At 43.1% G+C, this 10,186-nt stretch overlaps 1 pseudogene; it reads right to left on the bottom strand.

The window, feature by feature from the left end:
• Positions 1-76: 76 nt before the first annotated feature.
• LOC149979391 (germ cell-specific gene 1-like protein) lies at positions 77-4,251 on the bottom strand (annotated as a pseudogene).
• Positions 4,252-10,186: the final 5,935 nt, after the last annotated feature.

The raw sequence follows: 10,186 nt of genomic DNA, 5'->3' as shown, positions 1-10,186 counted from the left end.
CGGGGGAGGTGGGAAGTATTCAGGGTGGGGGAGTGTGAGTGGACGGGGTGATGAGGTTGGGGGTGGCGAAGGGGAGTCATAGTAGGGTGAGAGTTCTGGGGATGGTGGGGACATGTGGGGGCGGAGGGCAGTAGTAGGGGGGCGGGGGAAGCAGGGGCTCTATGTCAGGGAATCGAGGGGGGTAGAGGCGGGCTTTGCACCTACGCTCCATTACAGTGTTCTTGGTGTAGTTGTTGAGGGTGGAGACTACCTGCTGCATGTTGTCAGGAAAGGCCAGCCATGCCACACTAAGACAGAAACAGAGTAGAGAGACAGGAGTAGCAAGGAGGATTGTGTTAATCTGAACCCATGTGTGCAAGCCTACTGTTGCAAACATATTTCATACTCTTAGCTTACTAAAACACAATTGCGACAAGGCATATGCAATACTGCAATAATCTATTTGAGATGGACAGAGGTCTTTAACAGGAGCCCAGGCCTCATGAGAGTCGTTGAGATATCTCTCTTATTTAAAGGGGAAAATGTAAACACTTAAGCACACTTGCTCTTGGAGACCAAATAATCAGGAGAGCACACTAAAGATCAGAGAATAAGTAGTGGTACAGTATTAAACAGTGTGTGTGTACAGAGTCACTAAAAGCCCCAGGAGTAGCTGTGTGGTTTGAAGTCCTCTGGACCCATAGAGGCAGTAGTCTGAAACACCTGCATGAACATCATGTGAGCCACCATTCCATCAGAGAGACATTTTTATTTATCATACAAGCACTGATTTCACTAATAGCTTTATTGAGGAAAGTTTTACTTGCAATGACTGTGATGTGTGGGTGTCTTACCTACCTTAGTTGGAACGCACTGATTGTAAGTTGCTCTGCATAAGAGCTTCTGCTATATCACGGTTTCCCAAACTCGGTTCTGGGGCCTCCGCCCCTGGGTGCACGTTTTGGTTTTTGCCCTAGCACTACACTGATGACTCAAATCATTAAAGCTTGATGACTAGTTGGTTACTTGAATCAGCTGTAGTGACGACGACTCAGAACCGAGTTTGGGAAACCCTGTGCTAATTGATAAAAAAAGATAGAATCTAAATTAAAATGTGAACCTCCTAATATAGTGAAGACTGCAGAGTAGGCATTGAGGAGTTGTCCCCAGATCCGTGAGGGCCAAAAGGAGAGACAACTGAAGAGACAGCAGCACACAGCTGATACACAGCAGCCCAACATGAGCTCCATTGACACCGACAACCACAACAGAGAGGATGATTACAGTACAACTACAGTGCCTTGCGAAAGTGTTCGGCCCCCTTGAACTTTGCGACCTTTTGCCACATTTCAGGCTTCAAACATAAAGATATAAAACTGTGTTTTTTTGTGAAGAATCAACAACAAGTGGGACACAATCATGAAGTGGAACGATATTTATTGGATATTTCAAACTTTTTTAACAAATCAAAAACTGAAAAATTGGGCGTGCAAAATTATTCAGCCCCTTTACTTTCAGTGCAGCAAACTCTCTCCAGAAGTTCAGTGAGGATCTCTGAATGATCCAATGTTGACCTAAATGACTAATGATGATAAATACAATCCACCTGTGTGTAATCAAGTCTCCGTATAAATGCACCTGCACTGTGATAGTCTCAGAGGTCCGTCAAAAGCGCAGAGAGCATCATGAAGAACAAGGAACACACCAGGCAGGTCCGAGATACTGTTGTGAAGAAGTTTAAAGCCGGATTTGGATACAAAAATATTTCCCAAGCTTTAAACATCCCAAGGAGCACTGTGCAAGCGATAATATTGAAATGGAAGGAGTATCAGACCACTGCAAATCTACCAAGACCTGGCCGTCCCTCTAAACTTTCAGCTCATACAAGGAGAAGACTGATCAGAGATGCAGCCAAGAGGCCCATGATCACTCTGGATGAACTGCAGAGATCTACAGCTGAGGTGGGAGACTCTGTCCATAGGACAACAATCAGTCGTATATTGCACAAATCTGGCCTTTATGGAAGAGTGGCAAGAAGAAAGCCATTTCTTAAAGATATCCATAAAAAGTGTTGGTTAAAGTTTGTAACAAGCCACCTGGGAGACACACCAAACATGTGGAAGAAGGTGCTCTGGTCAGATGAAACCAAAATTGAACTTTTTGGCAACAATGCAAAACGTTATGTTTGGCGTAAAAGCAACACAGCTCATCACCTTGAACACACCATCCCCACTGTCAAACATGGTGGTGGCAGCATCATGGTTTGGGCCTGCTTTTCTTCAGCAGGGACAGGGAAGATGGTTAAAATTGATGGGAAGATGGATGGAGCCAAATACAGGACCATTCTGGAAGAAAACCTGATGGAGTCTGCAAAAGACCTGAGACTGGGACGGAGATTTGTCTTCCAACAAGACAATGATCCAAAACATAAAGCAAAATCTACAATGGAATGGTTCAAAAATAAACATATCCAGGTGTTAGAATGGCCAAGTCAAAGTCCAGACCTGAATCCAATCGAGAATCTGTGGAAAAAACTGAAAACTGCTGTTCACAAATGCTCTCCATCCAACCTCACTGAGCTCGAGCTGTTTTGCAAGGAGGAATGGGAAAACATTTCAGTCTCTCGATGTGCAAAACTGATAGAGACATACCCCAAGCGACTTACAGCTGTAATCGCAGCAAAAGGTTGCGCTACAAAGTATTAACTTAAGGGGGCTGAATAATTTTGCACGCCCAATTTTTCAGTTTTTGATTTGTTAAAAAAGTTTGAAATATCCAATAAATGTCGTTCCACTTTATGATTGTGTCCTACTTGTTGTTGATTCTTCACAAAAAAATACAGTTTTATATCTTTATGTTTGAAGCCTGAAATGTGGCAAAAGGTCGCAAAGTTCAAGGGGGCCGAATACTTTCGCAAGGCACTGTATATCATGACTGTGTAATGTGTACCAACATACAATCTTGACACCGCAGAATCATTTACCCTTTTCACCTCCTGGAGTTAAAGAAAGAAAACTGTGACACTTTTCCTCTAAAAAAGAAAATACATATTTATTATTTCATATTATTAACAGAGAAAATGAAATGTAACCATACTTTATAAGTCATATATCATCACTAATAATATTTAGGTCTGTATAGCATCTGCAATTCAACCAAATGATAGACAACACATACAGAGGCTTAAGGTTTCAAGCTTTGGTTGATTTGAAATGTAATCTTCAAGTTAATCATTAACATGTTGGATTCACGTCTCCATCTAAACCAAAAATCTAAGTTAAAGAACAGGACTAAATAAATGCATTTAAAGTTTGATTAAATTAGATTTAGTCCCATTCTTTCATTTAGATTTTTGGTTTAGTTGGAGACATATAAATGATTAATTTGGAAACAAATTGGCTCTATCAAGCCTTCTCCAGCCCCAGCTTTAGGGTGTTGAGTTCAGTCAAGGCGGGGGGTTGAATAATATAAACCTTTCTCTCTACCTGGTCATAATCCATAATTAAGTCATGCTGTTAGAATCTAAATCCCCCTGAACAGAGCACCGATAATAATCCTCTTTATAGAGTGCAAGAGCTCTCTTTCTCACACAGACACACAGACTCACACACACACACACACACACACACACACACACACACACACACACACACACACACACACACACACACACACACACACACACACACACACACACACACACACACACACACACACACACTCTCCACCGTTCCTAGACTCTCATTGCGTTTAATCTCACCAGTGATTTTCATTTTGACCCTCGCTTCCCATTGTTACGTTACTGTGTGACTGCAACTCCCCCACTTTGAACCCACTATATGCAACTCTTGTGAACAATCCTAGAGGTATTAAAGTTCTAACCATCCATTTTCACCCCCCAAAGTCTTACCCCAGGCGTCAGTGTAGATGTTCTCCTCACAGCTCATCCACATGCCTGCATGGAAGGCAGGGAAGACGAAGCGGTCGTCCCCCGTCTCCCAGGAGAACTGGATGGAGGTGGAGTTATGCGGGACCCCGGCCCAGGTATGCATTTGGTCAGTTTGTTGGCCGAGCAGAGGGGCTTGGGGACCTTCTGACTGCCCTCACACCAGTAGGATGACAAGAGGGCCATGGCCCCCAGGACCAGAGACACTAGCGTCTGGAAGAAAGTGAGCTTGGGGGACCGCACCTTGTACAGAAACGACATGGTGAAGGGAGAGAGAGGGAACCTGGGGTGGGAGGAGGTGTTGGAGAGGGCAAGAAGAAAGTTGTATTTTTAACAGCTGGTCAAACACTCCCTCAGTCTATACTATATAATGACAAAGGGAGATTCTGTCAGAGCGCTTAACATGTGACAGGAATCAGATATGGACGTTGACAAAGACTGCACTGAGAGGCTCGACTCCAGCTCTCTTTTAAATAGCATTAAGATAGTTGAGAGAGAGCATATGGAAAAGGAAAAGATAAAGTATTCAGAGTAATTGCCAACCCAACTGAAAGAAAACAATCTAATCCCCTATGTCTTTCCTTGCCTGGACACCCTCCACCCCACTTTACTTTGACCTCCACACATAATTGGAAGAGGAAGTGTAAACTCTAACATAGCCTATTAGCTACAAAGGTAACTCCAAACACATTTTCAATAAGAGCAGCTGTTCAGCTGGTTAAACAAAAGTTAGACATGTGTTGGCAAACATTTATGTCCAAGTCAAGAAAGCTTACCAGCAGCCAGCAGCACTTTCCGTACTGGTAGCTTATTCATAGGTGCTTTTTCAAAGCCTGTGAGAGACTCCAGTAAGTGTAATACCAAATACAGTATAAACTCTGTTTACAGTGCATTCAGAAAATATTCAGACCCCTTGACTTTTCCCACATTTTGTTACATTACAGCCTTATTCTAAAATGCAGGTAGCCTAGTGGTTAGAGCGTTGGGCCAGTAACCGAAAGGTTGCTGGATCGAATTCCCAAGCTGACAAGGTAAAAATCTGTCATTCTGCCCCTGAACAAGGCAGTTAACCCACTGTTTTCAGGCAGGTCGTCATTGTAAATAAGAATTTGTTTTTAACTGACTTGCCTAGTTAAATAAAGACAAAAATAAAATAAAAAATACCCCATAATGACAAAGCGACAACAGGTTTGCAAAATTATAAAACATAAAAAACATAAATACCTTGTTTACATAAGTAAACATAACCTTTGCTATGAGACTGGAAATTGAGCTCAGGTACATCCTGTTTCAATTTATCATCCTTAAGATGTTTCTACAACTTGATTGGAGTCCACCTGTGGGAAATTCAATTGATTGGACATGATTTGGAAAGGCACACACCTGTCTACAGTATATAAGGTCCCACAGTTGACAGTGCATGTAGGAGCAGAAACCAAGCCATGAGGTCAAAGGAATTGTCCGTAGTGAGCCGAGACAGGATTGGGTCGAGGCACAGATCTGGGGAAGGATACCAAAAAATGTGAGCTGGCCGCCCGGCCAAACTGAGCAATTGGAGGAGAAGGGCCTTGGTCAGGGAGGTGACCAAGAACCCGATGATCACTCAGAGCGCTCCAGAGTTCCTCTGTGGAGATGGGAGAACCTTCCAGAAGGACATCCATCTCTGCAGCCCTCAACCAATCAGGCCTTTATGGTAATGGCCAGATGGAAGCCACTCCTCAGTAAAAAGGCACATGACAGCGTACTTGGAGTTTGCCAAAAGGTACCTAAAGGACTCTCAGACCCTGAGAAGCAAGATTCTCTGGTCTGATGAAACCAAGATTGAACTCTTTGGCCTGAATGCCAAGCGTCATGTCTGGAGGAAACCTGGCACCATCCCTATGGTGAAGCATGGTGGTTGGCATATCCTTGAGTGGCCCAGCCAGAGCCCGGACTTGAACCCGATCGAATATCTCTGGAGAGACTTGAACATAGCTGTGCAGCAACGCTCCCCATCCAACCTGACAGCTTGAGAGGATATGCAGAGAATAATGGGAGAAACTCCCCAAATACAGGTGTGCCAAACTTGTAGCGTCATACCCAAGAAGAGGCTGTAATCGCTGGCAAAGGTGCTTCAACAAAGTACTGAGTAAAGGGTCTGCACAGGGGTTTTTACCCCTGTGCAAGAGGGCAGGTATAGTTTGAGATGGATTACATCCCTAATTATATAACTGGATGACAAAGAATGGGAGAATACAAACCGAAATGGTAGGAAGACAAGCAGTAGAAAATGTCAGCAATTACAGGAGAAAATAGCTTATCTGTGAATCCTATAGAACAAATAATGGCTAAAATGTTCAGAAGCATTGACGTCAGACAGTAAGGATCATTTGAAAGAGAAAAAGGATCCACCTTCTTCAACCTGTCTTATTTCCTCTTTATCTTCAGTTCTTCATGTAGTGAGTGTGGATTGTGGTAGTATTTAATGGACTCCTATTCCTTTACCCATCACCTCTCTCTCTTCTCTTCCTCTCCATCAGATAGCATGTTAGTGATTCAGGGTGTTGATCCTCACAGTAACCTCTGTGGAGTGTGTGGCTGTCACTCTGCATGATACCGCTTGGTCAGTAAGTCAGGGTGCTCAACCAAGCCTTAAGCTCCCCTCTTCTTTAATCTATTGATACAACTCTAAATCCACAGTGGACAACTCCATTCAATCTGTTCTCATTTTCATCCATTTCATCTACTCTTTTACCCCTCCTGTCTTCCCGCTTTCTCTCGAACTGGCCACTCTCCTAATACCACCAGTTTGAATATAGTGTACCAGATATTGTTTACTAGCACCACCGCCTGAACTCCAATCTAGCGACTTTCAAAGTAAAATGTATGACTTCACATCACTTGAACATTAATTGCACCGTATGATGTACAGTAGGGAGAACAAGTATTTGATACGCTGACGATTTTGCAGGTTTTCCTACTTACAAAGCATGTAGAGGTCTGTAATTTTATCATGGGTACACTTCAACTGTGAGAGACGGAATCTAAAACAAAAATCCAGAAAATCACGTTGTATGATTAAGTCATTCATTAGCATTTTATTGCATGACATAAGTATTTGATCACCTACCAACCAGTAAGAATTCCAGCTCTCACAGACCTGTTCGTTTTTCTTTAAGAAGCCCTCCTGTTCTCCACTCATTGCCAGTATCAACTGCACCTGTTTGAACTCGTTACCTGTATAAAAGACACCTGTCCACACACTCAATCAAACCGACTCCAACCTCTCCACAATGGCCAAAGCCAGAGAGCTGTGTAATTACACCAGGGATAAAATTGTAGACCTGCACAAGGCTGGGATGGGCTACAGGACAATAGGCAAGCAGCTTGGTGAGAAGGCAACAACTGTTGGCGCAATTATTAGAAAATGGAAGAAGTTCAAGATGACGGTCAATCACCTTCAATCTGGGGCTCCATACAAGATCTCACCTCCTGGGGCATCAAGGATCATGAGGATGGTGAGGGATCAGCCCAGAACTACACGGCAGGACTTGGTCAATGACCTGAAAAGAGCTGGGACCACAGTCTCAAAGAAAACCATTAGTAACACACTACGCCATCATGGATCAAAATCCTGCAGCGCACACAAGGTCCCCCTGCACAAGCCAGCGCTTGACAACGACCCGAAACACACAGCCAGGGAAACTAAGGAGTGGCTCCGTAAGAAGCATCTCAAGGTCCTGGAGTGGCCTAGACAGTCTCCAGACCTGAACCCAATAGAAAATCTTTGGAGGGAGCTGAAAGTCCGTATTGCCCAGCGACAGCCCCGAAACCTGAAGGATCTGGAGAAGGTCTGTATGGAGCAGTGGGCCAAAATCCCTGCTGCAGTGTGTGCAAACCTAGTCAAGAACTACAGGAAACGTATGATCTCTGTAATTGCAAACAAAGGTTTCTGTTCCAAATATTAAGTTCTGCTTTTCTGATGTATCAAATACTTATGTCATGCAATAAAATGCAAATGAATTACTTAAAAATCATACAATGTGATTTTCTGGATTTTTGTTTTAGATTCCATCTCTCACAGTTGAAGTGTACCCATGATAAAAATTACAGACCTCTACATGCTTTGTAAGTAGGAAACACTGCCGATTTTGCATGTTATCAAATACTTGTTCTCCCCACTGTATTTCATCTCACAAATAAGGAACTCCTGGACAAATTCTATCCCACACAGACATGTTCCTGGTAGTTAGTCTCTGAGAGACTTTCCATAGAACTTTACCAGAACCCATCTGTTTTCCTCAGAACATCCTAAATAAATAGCATCTTTTTATTATTTTCTTGTAAGGTCTTGATTCAATCCATAGCGCTGAAGATCCACGCTGTAGCGCAATTGAAATGTAAAGGCCCAGCGCAGTCAAAATTCTGTTTTGCCTGTGACTTATATCATATGGTACAACCGCTGTAAAGGTGTGATTTTTTTTTTTATTTGTGTTAGTTTCTGGTTGAAAATACACTGAACAAAAAATATAAACACAACATGCAACAATTTCAAAGATGTTACAGTTCATATAAAGAAATCAGTCAACTTAAATTCTATAGATTTAATTTGTTTTTATTTTATTTCACCTTTATTTAACCAGGTAGGCCAGTTGAGAACAAGTTCTCATTTACAACTGCGACCTGTTCAAGATAAAGCAAAGTAGTGCGACACAGAGTTACACATGGAATAAATAAACATAGTCAATAGCACAATAGAAAAGTCTATATACAGTGTGTGCACATGACTGGGGCGTGGATCAGAAAACCAGTCAGTAACTGGTTTGACCACCATTTACCTCATGCAAAGCAACACATTTCCTTCAAATAGAGTTGATCAGGCTGTTGATTGTGACCTGTGGAATGTTGTCTCACTCCTCTTCAATGGCTGTGCGACGTTGCTGGATACTGGCGGGAACTGGAACACGCTGTCGTACACATCGATCCAGAGCATCCCAAACATGCTCAGTGGGTGACGTCTGGTGAGTATGCAGGCCATCAAAGAACTGGGACATTTTCAGCTTCCAGGAATTGCGTACAGATCCTTGTGACATGGGGCCGTGCATTATAATGCTGAAACATGAGGTGATGGCGGTGGATGAATTGGCACGACAGTGGATCTCATCACGGTATCTCTGTGCATTCAAATTGCCATCGATAAAATGCAATTGTGTTCATTGTCCGTAGCTTATGCCTTCCCATACCATAACCCCACTGCCACCACTGATCACTCTGTTCACAACATTGACATCAGCAAACCGCTCACCCACACAACACCATACACACCATCTGCCCGATAAGAGTCTAAACCAGGATTCATTCTTGAAGAGCACACTTCTTTAGTGTGCCAAAGGTGAGCATTTGCCCACTGAAGTCAGTTACGATGTAGAACTACAGTCAAGACCCTGGTGAGAACGATAAGTACGCAGATGAGCTTCCCTGAGACGGTTTCTGACAATTTGGTTAGAAATGATTTTCATCAGCTGTATTGGTGTCTGGTCTCAGGCGATCCCACAGGTGAAGCCAGGTGTGGAGGTCCTCGGTTGGCGTGGTTACACGTGGTCTGTGGTTGTGAGGCTGGTTGGACGTACTGCCAAATTCTCTAAAACGACATTGGTATAGAAATGAACACAAAATTGTATGGCAACAGCTCTGGTGGACATTCCGGTTGTCAGCATTCTAATTGCACGCCCCCTTAAGACATCTCTGGCTATGTGTTGTATGATAAAACTGCACATTTTAGAGTGGCCTTTTGTCCCCAGCACATGGTGCACCTGTGTAATGATCATGCTGTTAAATATCTTGGCAAAGGGGAAAATGCTAACAGGGATAAATTGAAATTATATATATTTATCTTTATTTAACTAGGCAATTCAGTTAAGAACAAATTCTTATTTACAATGACAGCCTACCCCGGGCAAATTCTATCCAAGACCACGCTGGGCCAATTGCGTGCCGCCCTATGGGACTCCCAATCAAGGCCGTTTGTGATACAGCCTGAAATCGAACCAGGGTCTGTAGTGACACCTCTAGCACTGAGATGCAGTGCCTTAGACTGCTACACCACTCGGGAGCCCCGTAAACATGTTGTGCCAAACATTTCAGAGAAATACGTTTCTTGTGCAATGTACAATTTCTGGCTGCATTGGGCCTTTAAAAAAGGTAATTTCCATTTGAGCTGACATATGCAGTGTTCACCGTGAATGCAGTCTCCGTGAACACAGGAACATTGCCTTTACATTT

The sequence above is a fragment of the Oncorhynchus mykiss genome, chromosome 12 (genome assembly GCF_057628025.1).
Source record: "Oncorhynchus mykiss isolate SJ-2025 chromosome 12, ASM5762802v1, whole genome shotgun sequence".
Lineage (NCBI taxonomy): Eukaryota > Metazoa > Chordata > Actinopteri > Salmoniformes > Salmonidae > Oncorhynchus > Oncorhynchus mykiss.
The sequence above is the reverse complement of the archived record's forward strand: the minus strand, read 5'-3'. Positions and strand labels throughout refer to the sequence as shown.